Raw genomic sequence first — 16,635 nt, forward strand, 5'->3', positions numbered from 1 at the left:
TAGCATACAATAAGCCATATGTATGTGTTGGAATGGAATTGAACTTCTACTTGGTCACAATCCCGGATCCGGGAGCACCCTCATCAGTAAAAAAGCTGACTAGCATAGCCTAGCATAGCGCCACAAGTAAATACTAGCATCTAAATATCATGAAATCACAAGTCCAAGACACCAGATGAAAGATACACATCTTGTGAATCCAGCCATCATTTCTGATTTTTAAAATGTTTTACAGGGAAGACACAATATGGATTTCTATTAGCTAACCACGATAGCAAAAGACACCACTTTTTTTTCCCACCATTTTTTTCCTGCATAGGTAGCTATCACAATTTCGACCAAATAAAGATATAAATAGTCACTAACCAAGAAACAACTTCAGATGACAGTCTGATAACATATTTATTGTATAGCATATGTTTTGTTAGAAAAATGTGCATATTTCAGGTATAAATCATAGTTTTACATTGCAGCCACCATCACAACTCTCACCAAAGCAACTAGAATAACTACAGAGACCAACGTGAATTACCTAAATACTCATCATAAAACATTTATGAAAAATACACAGCGTACAGCAAATGAAAGACAAAGATCTTGTGAATCCAGCCAATATTTCAGATTTTTTAAGTGTTTTACAGCGAAAACACAATATAGCATTATATTAGCTTACTACAATAGCCAACCACACAACAGCATTGATTCAAGCCAACAATAGCGATAACGAATAAACCAGCAAAAGATATTAATTTTTTCACTAACCTTCTCAAACTTCTTCAGATGACAGTCCTATAACATCATATTACACAATACATATAGAGTTTGTTCGAAAATGTGCATATTTAGCGGCACAAATCGTGGTTATACAATGAGAATAGTAGCCAAGCTGCCAACAAAATGTCGGGAGAAATCTTGGGAGAGGCACCTAATCTAATCAATAACTAATCATAAACTTGACTAAAAAAATACAGGTTGGACAGCAAATGAAAGATACATTAGTTCTTAATGCAACCGCTGTGTTAGATTTTTTAAATTAACGTTACTACGACATACAGCGTGCGTTAAAGCGAGACCGCACCGAAATTAATGGCGGAATAGTAGTTTGAAATTTTTCAACAGAACAACGAATTAACATCATAAATAGTTCTTACTTTTTGATGAGCTTCCATCAGAATCTTGGGCAAGTTGTCCTTTGTCCAGAAGAATCGTTGCTCGGTTGTAGATTGTCGCCTTCAACTTTGGAATTAGCAGTAAACATTAGCCATGTGGCGAAGACGTGCCCAACTCACTATAACGCAGCACTAAGAAAATTCCGAAAATCGCAATATACTGATATAAAATGATATAACTCGGTTTAAAATAACTACATTATGACGTTTTTAACACCTATATCGAATAAAATCAGAGCCGGATATATCTAAGGCCTATAACGAGAGCTTTCCAGAACGCCATCCTGAGGTCTGTCTTGCGTCATGGCGAATGTTGAAAAGAGTGCACCCCACGTTCCAAGACCCTTTATATGGCCTCAGATCTGCCTAGCAACTCCATTCCAATTCTCACTGCTTGCTGACATCTAGGGGAAGGCCTATGCAGTGCATGTCGACCAATAGAATACATGCAAATTAATAAACTGACCCTAGAACAGACTGCCTGATTTCAGATTTCTCACTTCCTGACAGGAAGTTTGCTCCAACTTGAGTTCTGTTTTACTCACAGATATAATTCAAACGGTTTTAGAAACTAGAGAGTGTTTTCTATCCAATAGTAATAATAATATGCATATTGTACGAGCAAGAATTGAGTACGAGGCAGTTTAATTTGGGAAGGAATTTTTACAAAGTGAAAACAGCACCCCCTATTGAGAAAAGGTTAACAGCAGCTTTGTCTTTGTCAGAGGGAAGGAGGAACATTTAGGACGCTATGACGCTGTGTTATTTGATATATAAACCAATGTATGTTGTATTGGGGGAGAGCTCTCAGAATAAACGTCACTGACTATTTTTAAACTGGTCTCCGTCTGTTTCACTTCCCCAGAACCGTACACATTCTGGGTGCAGACTGAATGTTTTAATTGAATAGGTTAATGAATACATAGGAATTAAAATTCCTCTAACACTCTCGTTATCATATTTGGTAGTGTGTGGAAACGCCAAGCAGATGCTTCACATTTATACATCCGGTTACATTTCTGGCTCATTGTTCTAATTGTGGTGGAACGATTAGAACAACATGGAGATGCTTTTCAAACAGGACACTAGTGTCCTAATCTCAGTAGGGTAGAGTGGGCTGGAGCTGGAATGTGTTCCACTTTATAAATCAGAGAGGTAGTGGAGTGCCCACCGCTTGGAAAACACTTACACCAATCACTTAACAGCTGCATGGCTTGGATAAAAACTACAATGGTCCTGTGACAATACAGAATTGATGGTCGAGTTTAATATGTCGAAATACCATGCATAATATGCAAACACATTAAAAAACTAGTTCTGTGAAATGTAGGCTTTTCACTAATAGGTGAGCAGTTGTTGTCCAAACCCAAAGTGAAGTGGTCAGAATATCCTGGCTAAGGTGGTGGTGACACCTCCCATGCAGGCCTACAAGGGTTCCTTTAGCCTACTGTGGGTAAACAGACTTACAGTAGGACCTGGGCCTGAGTTCGTTAGTCCAACAGGCACTTTGTCCTGCTATCTGATCACAGAGGTTGTGTTATCACTAACAGAGAGAGAGAGAGACTATATGCACATTGTTACAACACTGGACATAAAACATTTGAAATTTCTCTTATTTTTAAGCTTTTGTGAGTGTAATGTTAACTGGTCATTTCTGATTGTTTATTTCACTTTTGTTTATCCGTTCCACTTGCTTTGACATTGTAAAGATGTTTTCCATGCCAATAAAGCCCTTTGAATTGAGAGAGACAGAGCGAGACAGAGATGGAAAGAGGGAGAGAGAGAGAAAGAGAGAAGTAATAAGAGAGAGAGAGAGAAAAAGAGTGGACACACATACAGTACACAGTAGCCTCAGTTAACCTCTACAAGCTGTTTTAACCTCATGCCCTGTTCCCACTTCTCAAGTTGCACTTCCTGTCTCCTACAGAACAATAAGGTTAGGGAGAGCATATTCGTGGGGGGGGGGGGAATATTCGTTACTCCCAAATACTATTTTCCTCCCTGTTACTGTAGTTAGTATTGTTGTAGTGAGTATTGTTTCTAGCCATATGTCTTCTACATGAGCCTGGCAAGCTAAGCTATACAGTCGTCTACACAAACCAAAAGATGGCAGCAAGGCAACACTGAGAAACCAGGACACACCCCCATCCAAAGCAAGCCAATGGACTTTCATGTGGGTGCATTGCACCCCCTGAGCAAGACTTACTGGCGTTGACACTGTGTGGCTTTGTGTGTAAATAGACTACATGTGGGTGAGCAGACTTACTGGCGTTGACACTGTGTGGCTTTGTGTGTAAATAGACTACATGTGGGTGAGCAGACTTACTGGCGTTGACACTGTGTGGCTTTGTGTGTAAATAGACTACATGTGGGTGAGCAGACTTACTGGCGTTGACACTGTGTGGCTTTGTGTGTAAATAGACTACATGTGGGTGAGCAGACTTACTGGCGTTGACACTGTGTGGCTTTGTGTGTAAATAGACTACATGTGGGTGAGCAGACTTACTGGCGTTGACACTGTGTGGCTTTGTGTGTAAATAGACTACATGTGGGTGAGCAGACTTACTGGCGTTGACACTGTGTGGCTTTGTGTGTAAATAGACTACATGTGGGTGAGCAGACTTACTGGCGTTGACACTGTGTGGCTTTGTGTGTAAATAGACTACATGTGGGTGAGCAGACTTACTGGCGTTGACACTGTGTGGCTTTGTGTGTAAATAGACTACATGTGGGTGAGCAGACTTACTGGCATTGACGCTGTGTGGCTTTGTGTGTAAATAGACTACATGTGGGTGAGCAGACTTACTGGTGTTGACACTGTGTGGCTTTGTGTGTAAATAGACTACATGTGGGTGAGCAGACTTACTGGCGTTGACGCTGTGTGGCTTTGTGTGTAAATAGACTACATGTGGGTGAACAGACTTACTGGCTTTGACACTGTGTGGCTTTGTGTGTAAATAGACTACATGTGGGTGAGCAGACTTACTGGCGTTGACACTGTGTGGCTTTGTGTGTAAATAGACTACATGTGGGTGAGCAGACTTACTGGCGTTGACACTGTGTGGCTTTGTGTGTAAATAGACTACATGTGGGTGAGCAGACTTACTGGCGTTGACGCTGTGTGGCTTTGTGTGTAAATAGACTACATGTGGGTGAGCAGACTTACTGGCATTGACGCTGTGTGGCTTTGTGTGTAAATAGACTACATGTGGGTGAGCAGACTTACTGGCGTTGACACTGTGTGGCTTTGTGTGTAAATAGACTACATGTGGGTGAGCAGACTTACTGGCGTTGACGCTGTGTGGCTTTGTGTGTAAATAGACTACATGTGGGTGAGCAGACTTACTGGTGTTGACACTGTGTGGCTTTGTGTGTAAATAGACTACATGTGGTTGAGCAGACTTACTGGCGTTGACGCTGTGTGGCTTTGTGTGTAAATAGACTACATGTGGGTGAGCAGACTTACTGGCGTTGACACTGTGTGGCTTTGTGTGTAAATAGACTACATGTGGGTGAGCAGACTTACTGGCGTTGACGCTGTGTGGCTTTGTGTGTAAATAGACTACATGTGGGTGAGCAGACTTACTGGTGTTGACACTGTGTGGCTTTGTGTGTAAATAGACTACATGTGGTTGAGCAGACTTACTGGCGTTGACACTGTGTGGCTTTGTGTGTAAATAGACTACATGTGGGTGAGCAGACTTACTGGCGTTGACACTGTGTGGCTTTGTGTGTAAATAGACTACATGTGGGTGAGCAGACTTACTGGCGTTGACACTGTGTGGCTTTGTGTGTAAATAGACTACATGTGGGTGAGCAGACTTACTGGCATTGACGCTGTGTGGCTTTGTGTGTAAATAGACTACATGTGGGTGAGCAGACTTACTGGCGTTGACGCTGTGTGGCTTTGTGTGTAAATAGACTACATGTGGGTGAGCAGACTTACTGGCGTTGACACTGTGTGGCTTTGTGTGTAAATAGACTACATGTGGGTGAGTAGACTTACTGGCGTTGACACTGTGTGGCTTTGTGTGTAAATAGACTACATGTGGGTGAGCAGACTTACTGGCATTGACGCTGTGTGGCTTTGTGTGTAAATAGACTACATGTGGGTGAGCAGACTTACTGGCGTTGACACTGTGTGGCTTTGTGTGTAAATAGACTACATGTGGGTGAGCAGACTTACTGGCGTTGACACTGTGTGGCTTTGTGTGTAAATAGACTACATGTGGGTGAGCAGACTTACTGGCATTGACGCTGTGTGGCTTTGTGTGTAAATAGACTACATGTGGGTGAGCAGACTTACTGGCGTTGACACTGTGTGGCTTTGTGTGTAAATAGACTACATGTGGGTGAGCAGACTTACTGGCGTTGACGCTGTGTGGCTTTGTGTGTAAATAGACTACATGTGGGTGAGCAGACTTACTGGCGTTGACACTGTGTGGCTTTGTGTGTAAATAGACTACATGTGGGTGAGCAGACTTACTGGTGTTGACACTGTGTGGCTTTGTGTGTAAATAGACTACATGTGGGTGAGCAGACTTACTGGCATTGACGCTGTTTGGCTTTGTGTGTAAATAGACTACATGTGGGTGAGCAGACTTACTGGCGTTGACACTGTGTGGCTTTGTGTGTAAATAGACTACATGTGGGTGAGCAGACTTACTGGCGTTGACACTGTGTGGCTTTGTGTGTAAATAGACTACATGTGGGTGAGCAGACTTACTGGCCTTGACGCTGTGTGGCTTTGTGTGTAAATAGACTACATGTGGGTGAGCAGACTTACTGGCGTTGACACTGTGTGGCTTTGTGTGTAAATAGACTACATGTGGGTGAGCAGACTTACTGGCGTTGACGCTGTGTGGCTTTGTGTGTAAATAGACTACATGTGGGTGAGCAGACTTACTGGTGTTGACACTGTGTGGCTTTGTGTGTAAATAGACTACATGTGGTTGAGCAGACTTACTGGAGTTGACACTGTGTGGCTTTGTGTGTAAATAGACTACATGTGGTTGAGCAGACTTACTGGCGTTGACACTGTGTGGCTTTGTGTGTAAATAGACTACATGTGGGTGAGCAGACTTACTGGCGTTGACACTGTGTGGCTTTGTGTGTAAATAGACTACATGTGGGTGAGCAGACTTACTGGCTTTGACACTGTGTGGCTTTGTGTGTAAATAGACTACATGTGGGTGAGCAGACTTACTGGCGTTGACGCTGTGTAGCTTTGTGTGTAAATAGACTACATGTGGGTGAGCAGACTTACTGGCGTTGACACTGTGTGGCTTTGTGTGTAAATAGACTACATGTGGGTGAGCAGACTTACTGGCGTTGACACTGTGTGGCTTTGTGTGTAAATAGACTACATGTGGGTGAGCAGACTTACTGGCATTGACGCTGTGTGGCTTTGTGTGTAAATAGACTACATGTGGGTGAGCAGACTTACTGGCGTTGACACTGTGTGGCTTTGTGTGTAAATAGACTACATGTGGGTGAGCAGACTTACTGGCGTTGACACTGTGTGGCTTTGTGTGTAAATAGACTACATGTGGGTGAGCAGACTTACTGGCGTTGACGCTGTGTGGCTTTGTGTGTAAATAGACTACATGTGGGTGAGCAGACTTACTGGCGTTGACACTGTGTGGCTTTGTGTGTAAATAGACTACATGTGGGTGAGCAGACTTACTGGTGTTGACACTGTGTGGCTTTGTGTGTAAATAGACTACATGTGGGTGAGCAGACTTACTGGCATTGACGCTGTTTGGCTTTGTGTGTAAATAGACTACATGTGGGTGAGCAGACTTACTGGCGTTGACACTGTGTGGCTTTGTGTGTAAATAGACTACATGTGGGTGAGCAGACTTACTGGCGTTGACACTGTGTGGCTTTGTGTGTAAATAGACTACATGTGGGTGAGCAGACTTACTGGCCTTGACGCTGTGTGGCTTTGTGTGTAAATAGACTACATGTGGGTGAGCAGACTTACTGGCGTTGACACTGTGTGGCTTTGTGTGTAAATAGACTACATGTGGGTGAGCAGACTTACTGGTGTTGACACTGTGTGGCTTTGTGTGTAAATAGACTACATGTGGGTGAGCAGACTTACTAGCATTGACACTGTGTGGCTTTGTGTGTAAATAGACTACATGTGGGTGAGCAGACTTACTGGCGTTGACACTGTGTGGCTTTGTGTGTAAATAGACTACATGTGGGTGAGCAGACTTACTGGCGTTGACGCTGTGTTTGTTTTCTAGCGTTAAGTTTGTTCTCTTTTTTGGTTCAGTTCGTAGAGCACAGATTTCTCAAGCAGTACGTTATTTTCAAGAGATAATCCATATATCTGTAATATAACTTCTAGTTTTAGATATGAATTTCCTTCTGTATTTTCCAGGCATACTCCATAGGCGGACCAGAACGGGGTCAATACGGACCGTGGGTCCTGAAAAAAATTGAATCATAATAATTAAGGAACTCAGTTGGGCTTTCAACTTAGTCTTGATTTTGTTGTAACGTTTGAGTCACTGATAAATAACAATATCCATCCGGACCTTTGTCACCTATCAAATTTGTGTAACAGGACTTTCACAAATAGTATTTGAGAACCCCTAACCTGGGTTAACAAGTTGAGGGATTTTCAGTAGGCCTACAATATAAAATGTAATTTCTGGTAAGTTAAATCTATGCTAGTCAAACAAACATCCTAAACTACTTGTTTTACAAGTATTGCTTTTAATTGTCATTCTCTGTGAAAGTGGGGTGTCTGCTTACAGTAACTGGTTGATTACATTATACTGTGTTGAAGTAGTCAAATACTGCATTTCCTGCTAGCCACTCAGAGGAAACATTTAGAGGACCATTAACGAGATTGCGAAACCTGCATGCTGTCACACTGCTTCAAGTACAATAAGCAGCCATTTATAACCTGTCTGTGCAATAAACATGTCAGTGTTATAACACAGATGGTTCATCTTAAATGAAGAGAAAGGACCAGTGTTACTTATCGTAAACTTTTCATAAATTCTCTGGACATCCTTATTCAAACTGCTGATAATCACTTATGTTTCTCACCCATTGATTTTCAAAAAGCTCATCGATAGGGAAATATAAACAGGGTAAACTCTGTTCAATCGTAATAAAACAAACGTTATCAGCCTACATGGAAGGATTATAACATAAAAACAGGATATTGCTATTTTGGTTTCATGAGGTTCAAGAATTGCAGAGGTAGCATTTGTAGGGGAGAGTGGGGTAAGCCATTTTTTTACATTCAGCATCACTCCATCAAGTGAAATATAGTATTCTTTGTAACAAAGATATCTACATATACTTCAGGATGTTGTGTATCCCTGGAAATGATCAGAATTCATGTAAATATAGCTTGTCCCCAAAAAAGTAGTCTCTTGGCAAAAGTTAGCCCAGGTATGGGGTAAGTTGAGCCGTGGGACAGGGTATGTTAAGCAATCTACACATTTATGTATTGAATTAAATATTACCACTACCTTTTTAAACCATGTCTATCTATATTTCTCAATCACAATCACTTTTTGTTTTTTAATCAATATTAAGCATCTTTTAACACAGGCATAACACAAAACAAACACGTTGTACTTTTGTTTAACACTTGTAACATAGGCTAGGCCCTGTTGTTACCTTGCATCCCAGCGATAATGCCTTGCATTACGCCTGGGGGAAAAAACACTTTAATTTGCTCAATTGCCATTGGCTCAACCAAGGCACACAGCTACAAGGAAACTTAGAGACACCAACTGGTGTATGTAATAATCATACAATTATTTGCTTTGGTTTAGATACAAGCAACATGAAACCTCACACAATATATTCATTTGACTTGGTGAAAATCCGTAAAATGTTTTAACCTAAATTGCTTACAATTTTTTCCGTGTGGTTTTCTTCCTTCATAGACTCTATGAAATGATGGCCTCATCCTAAATATTTAGTCAAATGATTCATTTTGTGTATGGTATCTGAGAAAAAGGGTGGCTCAAATGATCCCTTTTGCTCAACTTACCCCACTCCCCCCTACTTTGTATCCACGTCAGTATGGTAATGAGACTTCTTTATGCATAATGAGGTGTGTAATAAATACCATTTAAAATAACACAAGCATATTGCTATTACATTGTTATAACTAACTTCTTTCAAAACAGGGTTTCTCACAAACTCATAAACAGATACAGAGACCCACACACACACCCAAGGACAGAGGGCTGACGTAAACCTTTCATAAACACTGATAAGAAAAGGGTGCTTGGGTCCGCATTTCACGAGATAATAAGACACACACACACATACCCAAGGACAGAGGGCTGACTACGCACACACAAAATCTCCTGCTTAGCTGAACATTTGGTAACAAAGAACTTTTGCTACAAGACTCAGAAGGATGACGCCCAGCTCATCAGGACCAATCTGAGAAGACAACAACCTGTCCAGAACCAACCAGAGGACCAGAACTTCCAGACTCAACCTACTTTCTGTGCTGTATAAAATGTCTATGCACTTTGTTATCTGGGCTTTTTCTGGAGGTTCTCTATGAGCTAAAGGAACGAGTCCGTATACGCTTGTACCAGATATCTTTACTCTTAAATTAAACTGTCGCTTGTCATACAATTTACCACCTTGTCTGAATCGATCCTTGACCGGCTCACCCTTCTCCATATCCCATTATCAACAGGTGTGGCGCCAGCAAGAAACCTGTGGCGACTGAATCTCAAAAGTGACTCGCTCTCAGATATGTTTACATTCTAATGAGATTAACTGTTCAATACCAATACCGCACCATACTAACACATAGGAAAGAAAATAGTGGCCATACATTGAACTGTGGGGAGGAAGAGGAATCAAGCATGTGGAGAATGTTGTTAATTAATTCACAAAGGAACCATACGTGCATGCTCATTACTCAAATACGTGCAATCTCACCTTCCTTTACTGATTTATGAGGACAAGTTCGTTGTTTTAGTAGTTCTAACCACACCGCTCTCAGAATATCCTGTGTGCAAACAGAAGATGTAGGTCACAATGCTCCCACAAAGCCAACTGTCAACTGTGTTGTGGATTTCCCATCACATTTGTTTGCACAGGTGCATCTGAAATAACAGACAGGCAGAGGATGTAAAGACTTTGATCATGCAAACTGCAATGGAACATAAAACCAAATACTAAGAGCTAAATGTCAAGCCACTCTATAAAAATCTGGTCCACTCTAAAATGTAATCGGTAAAAGATGGTTAAGAGAATACACTGGCAGGTACCTGCAAAGAAATAACATGAGTATGTTGGTTCTAATAGATGAGTCAAACGGCTAATGTGTTATTATATCAGCCATATTTTCAGTCTCTCATGTTACACTGCTTTGCTTTACCTTGGCCAGGTCGCAGTTGTAAATGAGAACTTGTTCAACTGGCCTACCTGATTAAATAAAGGTGAAATAAAATGTTGAATAAAAAACATCAGTAGGCTATACATACACTGGCTGAAGAGTCTTGACCTAAACTAGTGTCCTTGAAATGAACAAAACAACAATGAAGGCTAATAGACTACTTCAAAATATCAAATTACAAGTAACCTCCAGTAAGGGAAGAATTTAGAGCTGGTCCACCTACAGTTTACAGTGGGGCAAAAAAGTATTTAGTCAGCCACCAATTGTGCAAGTTCTCCCACTTAAAAAGATGAGAGAGGCCTGTAATTTTCATCATAGGTACACTTCAACTATGACAGACAAAATGAGAAAAAAAAAAATCCAGAAAATCACATTGTAGGATTTTTAATGAATTTATTTGCAAATTATGGTGGAAAATAAGTATTTGGTCACCTACAAACAAGCAAGATTTCTGGCTCTCACAGACCTGTAACTTCTTCTTTAAGAGGCTCCTCTGTCCTCCACTCGTTACCTGTATTAATGGCACCTGTTTGAACTTGTTATCAGCATAAAAGACACCTGTCCACAACCTCAAACAGTCACACTCCAAACTCCACTATGGCGAAGACCAAAGAGCTGTCAAAGGACACCAGAAACAAAATTGTAGACCTGCACCAGGCTGGGAAGACTGAATCTGCAATAGGTAAGCAGCTTGGTTTGAAGAAATCAACTGTGGGAGCAATTATTAGGATATGGAAGACATACAAGACCACTGATAATTTCCCTCGATCTGGGGCTCCACGCAAGATCTCACCCCGTGGGGTCAAAATGATCACAAGAACGGTGAGCAAAAATCCAAGAACCACACGGGGGGACCTAGTGAATGACCTGCAGAGAGCTGTGACCAAAGTAACAAAGCCTACCATCAGCAAGGGCATTGAAGATGAAACGTGGCTGGGTCTTTCAGCATGACAATGATCCCAAACACACCGCCCGGGCAACGAAGGAGTGGCTTCGTAAGAAGCATTTCAAGGTCCTGGAGTGGCCTAGCCAGTCTCCAGATCTCAACCCCATAGAAAATCTTTGGAGGGAGTTGAAAGTCTGTGTTGCCCAGCAACAGCCCCAAAACATCACTGCTCTAGAGGAGATCTGCATGGAGGAATGGGCCAAAATACCAGCAACAGTGTGTGAAAACCTTGTGAAGACTTACAGAAAACGTTTGACCTCTGTCATTGCCAACAAAGGGTATATAACAAAGTATTGAGATAAACTTTTGTTATTGACCAAATACTTATTTTCCACCATAATTTGCAAATAAATTCATTAAAAATCCTACAATGTGATTTTCTGGATTTTTTTTCTCATTTTGTCTGTCATAGTTGAAGTGTACCTATGATGAAAATTACAGGCCTCTCTCATCTTTTTAATTGGGAGAACTTGCACAATTGGTGGCTGACTAAATACTTTTGCCCCACTGTATGTGGGGATTTATACATCGCAGATAAAGGCATAAAGAAAAAATTATACTGTATTCCTACATTTCCAAACATCATGGCAAAGACCTGTGGTAAAGATGGTGGGGTTTAGTGGCTTCTTAATAATGTCATGGAAGTACTACCCTATGTGCAATCAATAACTTTCATAATCTAAATCATTTGAAGAGTCAAATTAATGACACAGATTGGCCATAGAATTATCATCCAATAAATGCAAGATTCATTGTAAATTGAAACGACAGTAGCTGTTACGTTGTATACTGATTCACAAAAATAGCGTACATCATGACATTGACGGGGACGAAGCCCAAAACAGTCGGAAGTTTACATACACCTTAGCCAAATACATTTAAACTCAGTTTCACAATTCCTGACATTTAAGTAAAAATGAGTAGTAAAAATTCCCTGTCTTAGGTCAGTTAGGATCACCACTATTTTAAGATTGTGAAATGTCAGAATATTAGTAGAGAGAATGATTTATTTCAGCTTTTATTTCTTTCATCACATTTTCAGTGGGTCAGAAGTTTACATACACTCAATTAGTATTTGGTAGCATTGCATTTAAATGATTTAACTTGGGTCAAACGTTTTGGGTAGCCTTCCACAAGCTTCCCACAGTAAGTTGGGTGACTTTTGGTCCATTCCTCCTGACAGAGTTGGTGTAACTAAGTCAGGTTTGTAGGCCTCCTTGCTCGCACACGCTTTATCCGTTCTGCCCACAAATTTTCTATAGGATTGAGGTCAGGGCTTTGTGATTTCCACTCCAATACCTTGACTTTGTTGTCCTTAAGCCATTTTTGCCACAACTTTGGAAGTATGCTTGATTTGGAAGACCCATTTGCGACCAAGCTTTACCTTCCTGACTGATGTCTTGAGATGTTGCTTCAACATATCCACAGAATTTTCCTTCCTCGTGATGCCATCTATTTTGTGAAGCACCCCCACAACATGATGCTGCCACCCCCGTGCATCACGGATGGGGTGGTGTTCTTCGGCTTGCAAGCCTCCCCCTGTTTTCTCCAAACATAACGATGGTCATTATGGCCAAACAGTTCTATTTTCCTTTCATCAGACCAGAGGACATTTCTCCAAAAAGTACAATCCTTGTACCCATGTGCAGTTGCAAACCGTAGTCTGGCTTTTTTATGGCGGTTTTGGAGCAGTGGCTTCTTCCTTGCTGAGCGGCCTTTCAGGTTATGTCGATATAGGACTCGTTTTACTGTGGATATAGATACTTTTGTACCTGTGTCCTCAAAAAAGATTTGAACTTTTCGCATCACAGTACGTTCATCTCTAGGAGACAGCGTCTCCTGAGCGGTATGACGGCTGCATGGTCCCATGGTGTTTATACTTGTGTACTATTGTTTGTACAGATGAACATGGTACCTTCGGGCGTTTGGAAATTGCTCCCAAGGATGAACCAGACTTGTGGAGGTCTACAATTATTTTTCTGAAGTCTTGGCTGATTTCTTTTGATTTTCCCATGATCTCAAGCAGAGAAGCACTGAGTTTGAAGGTAGGCCTTGAAATACAACCACAGGTACACCTCCAATTGACTCAAATTATGTAAATTAGCCTATCAGAAGCTTCTAAAGACATGACAATTTTCTGGAATTTTCCAAGCTGTTTAAAGGCACAGTCAACTTAAAGTATGTAAACTTTCTGACCCACTGGAATTGTGATACAATGAATTATAAGTGAAATAATCTGTCTGTAAACAATTGTTGGAAATATTACTTGTGTCAAGCACAAAATAGATTTCCCAACCGACTTGCCAAAACTGTAGTTTGTTAACAAGAAATTTGTGGAGTGGTTGAAAAACGATTTTTAATGACTCCAAACTAAGTGCATGTAAACTTCCGATTTCAACTGTATGTATATATATATCACACAGGGCTGTAACTCAAACCAAAGAGCGTAGAGTAAACCTCTAATAAATACACGGGACGAGACCCGTAATAACAATACATGGGACTAGACCCGTAACAACAAGTGCACCATATGTAAACCGTAATACAATGTACAGTAAACGTAGCATGAAAGCCAATATCACAGAGCACAGCTACTCACAAGACCAACGGACATGGAGCAATAATCGACAAGGACAATGGGGAACAGAGGGCACAGTTATAAACAGGCTAATCAGGGGGAATAGGAACCAGGTGTGCGTAATGAGACAAGACAGTCCGGGGTTGAAGAGTCAAAATGTCAAGAATAACTTTCAGCCAACAACCATGAAAAATATTTTACATTTTTACATATTTTAAGAACTTACTTCACCCTCTGCCACAGTCCCATTCTTGCCTAGGTTTGGCAAGGCTTTCACATACACAGCAGAAAATGATTAGTGGGAGGAATGTAAAAAAAAACATAGATGTACCTCAAAGGAGGCTGGTGGGAGGAGCTACAGGAGGACAGGCACGTTGTAATGGCTGAAATGGAATCAATGGAATGGTACCAAACACATTGAAACAACATGTTTGACTCCAAATCCCTGCTGCAGTGTGTGCAAACCTGGTCAAGAACTACAGGAAACGTATGATCTCTGTAATTGCAAACAAAGGTTTCCGTACCAAATATTAAGTTCTGCTTTTCTGATTTATCAAATACTTATGTCATGCAATAAAATGCAAATTAATTACTTAAAAATCATACAATGTGATTTTCTGGATTTTTGTTTTAGATTCCGTCTCTCACAGTTGAAGTGTACCTATGATAAAAATTACAGACCTCTACATGCTTTGTAAGTAGGAAAACCTGCAAAATCGGCAGTGTATCAAATACTTGTTCTCCCCACTGTATATCCCAGGCCCCTGTCCCCGCAGGAGGCGTTTGCCTTTTGGTAGATTGTCATTGTAAATAAGCATTTGTTCTTAACTTCCTTGATATAGGGGGCAGCATTTTCACTTTGGATGAATTGCGTGCCCATAGTGAACTGCCTCCTACTCTGTCCCAGATGCTAATATATGCATATTATTATTACTATTGGATAGGAAACACTCTGAAGTTTCTAAAACTGTTTGAATGATGTCTGTGAGTATAACAGAACTCATATGGCAGGCAGAAACCTGAGAAAAAAGCCAAACAGGAAGTGAGAATTCTGAGAGTGGTCGATGTTAAAGTCATCACCTATTCAATTCCCTGTAATATATGGATCTGTTTGCACTTCCTACGCCTTCCACTAGATGTCAACAGTCAATAGAACGTGGAATGAAGCTTATTCTGTGTTGTGGGACCGGATGGGAGGTGTTTGAGTCAGTGGTCTGGCAGAGTGCCAGTTCTTGGTCACGCACTTTCTTCATGATGTCGTCATGCGTTCCATTACTTATAGAGACTGAAAAGAATGCTCCGGTTGGAATGTTATTGGATATATATGATAACAACATCCTGAAGATTGATTCTCTACTAAGTTTGACCAGTTTATTCGACTTGTAATATAACTTTTCGAAGTTTTCGTCCGACGTTTGCCTGCATCTGCGCGAGCATTTGGACATGTGTACTACACATGCTAGCAAAATTAGCTAATTGGACATAAGTAATGGACATTATGGAAAAAAACAACGATTTATTGTGGAACTAGGATTCCTGGCACTGCATTCTGCTGAAGATAATCAAAGGTAAGGGAATATTTATGATGTAATTTCGTATTTCTGTTTACTCCAACATGGCGGAGAAATGTTGTTAAATCTGAGCGCCGTCTCAGATTATTGCATGGTGTGCTTTTTACGTAAAGTTTTTTTTTAAATCTTTAATTAAGAACAAGTGTATCTTTAATTATATGTAAAACATGTGGACCGTCACAGGAAAGGAAGACCCAGAGTTACCTCTGCTGCAGAAGATAAATTCATCAGAGTTAACTACACCTCAGACTGCAGCCTAAATAAATGCTTCACAGAATTCAAGTAACAGACACATCTCAACATCTGTTCAGAGACTGCGTGAATCAGACCTTCATGGTCAAATTGCTGCAGAGAAACCACTAGTAAAGAACACCAATGAGAAGAAAAGACTTGCTTGGGCCAATAAACACGAGCAATGGACATTAGACCGGTCAAAATCTGTCCTTTGGTCTGATGAGTCCAAATTTGAGATTTTGGGTTCCGCCGTGTCTTTGTGAGATATCGAGTAGGTGAACGGATGATCTCCGCATGTGTGGTTCCCACCATGAAGCATGGAGGAGGAGGTGTGATGGTGTGGGGCTGCTTTGGTGGTGCCACTGTCTGCGATTTATTTAGAATTCAAGGCACACTTAGCCAGCATGGCTACCACAGCATTCTGCAGCGATACACCATTCTATCTGGTTTGCGCTTAGAGGGACTATTATTTGTTTTTTGACAGAACAATGACCCAAAACACACCTCCAGGCTGTGTAAGGGCTATTTGACCAAGAAGGAGAATGATGGAGTGCTGCTTCAGATCACCTTGCCTCCACAATCACACAACCTCAACCTAATTGAGATGGTTTGGGATGAGTTGGACCGCAGTGAAGGAAAAGCAGCCAACAAGTGACCAGCATATGTTAACTCCTTTAAGACTGTTGGAAAAGCATTCCAGGTGACTGCCTCATGAAGCTGGTTGAGAGAATGCC

The 16,635-nt window shown here is 41.1% G+C and overlaps 1 protein-coding gene across 2 annotated transcripts in view; it reads right to left on the minus strand.

Annotated features, from left to right (window-relative positions):
* The window catches only part of LOC120048543 (potassium-transporting ATPase alpha chain 1), a 30,483-nt gene extending 16,086 nt beyond the window's left edge, over window positions 1–14,397 (minus strand). For both annotated transcript variants that reach the window (XM_038994610.1, XM_038994609.1), the window contains exons 1-2: window positions 14,323–14,397; window positions 10,113–10,279 (exon numbers count right to left, since the gene is read on the minus strand). The gene's annotated coding sequence lies outside the window, so the exon portion shown is untranslated. The remainder of the gene's footprint in view (window positions 1–10,112; window positions 10,280–14,322) is intronic.
* Between the last annotated feature and the right edge of the window lie 2,238 nt (window positions 14,398–16,635).

Source organism: Salvelinus namaycush, chromosome 5, assembly GCF_016432855.1.
Source record: "Salvelinus namaycush isolate Seneca chromosome 5, SaNama_1.0, whole genome shotgun sequence".
NCBI classification, from domain to species: domain Eukaryota; kingdom Metazoa; phylum Chordata; class Actinopteri; order Salmoniformes; family Salmonidae; genus Salvelinus; species Salvelinus namaycush.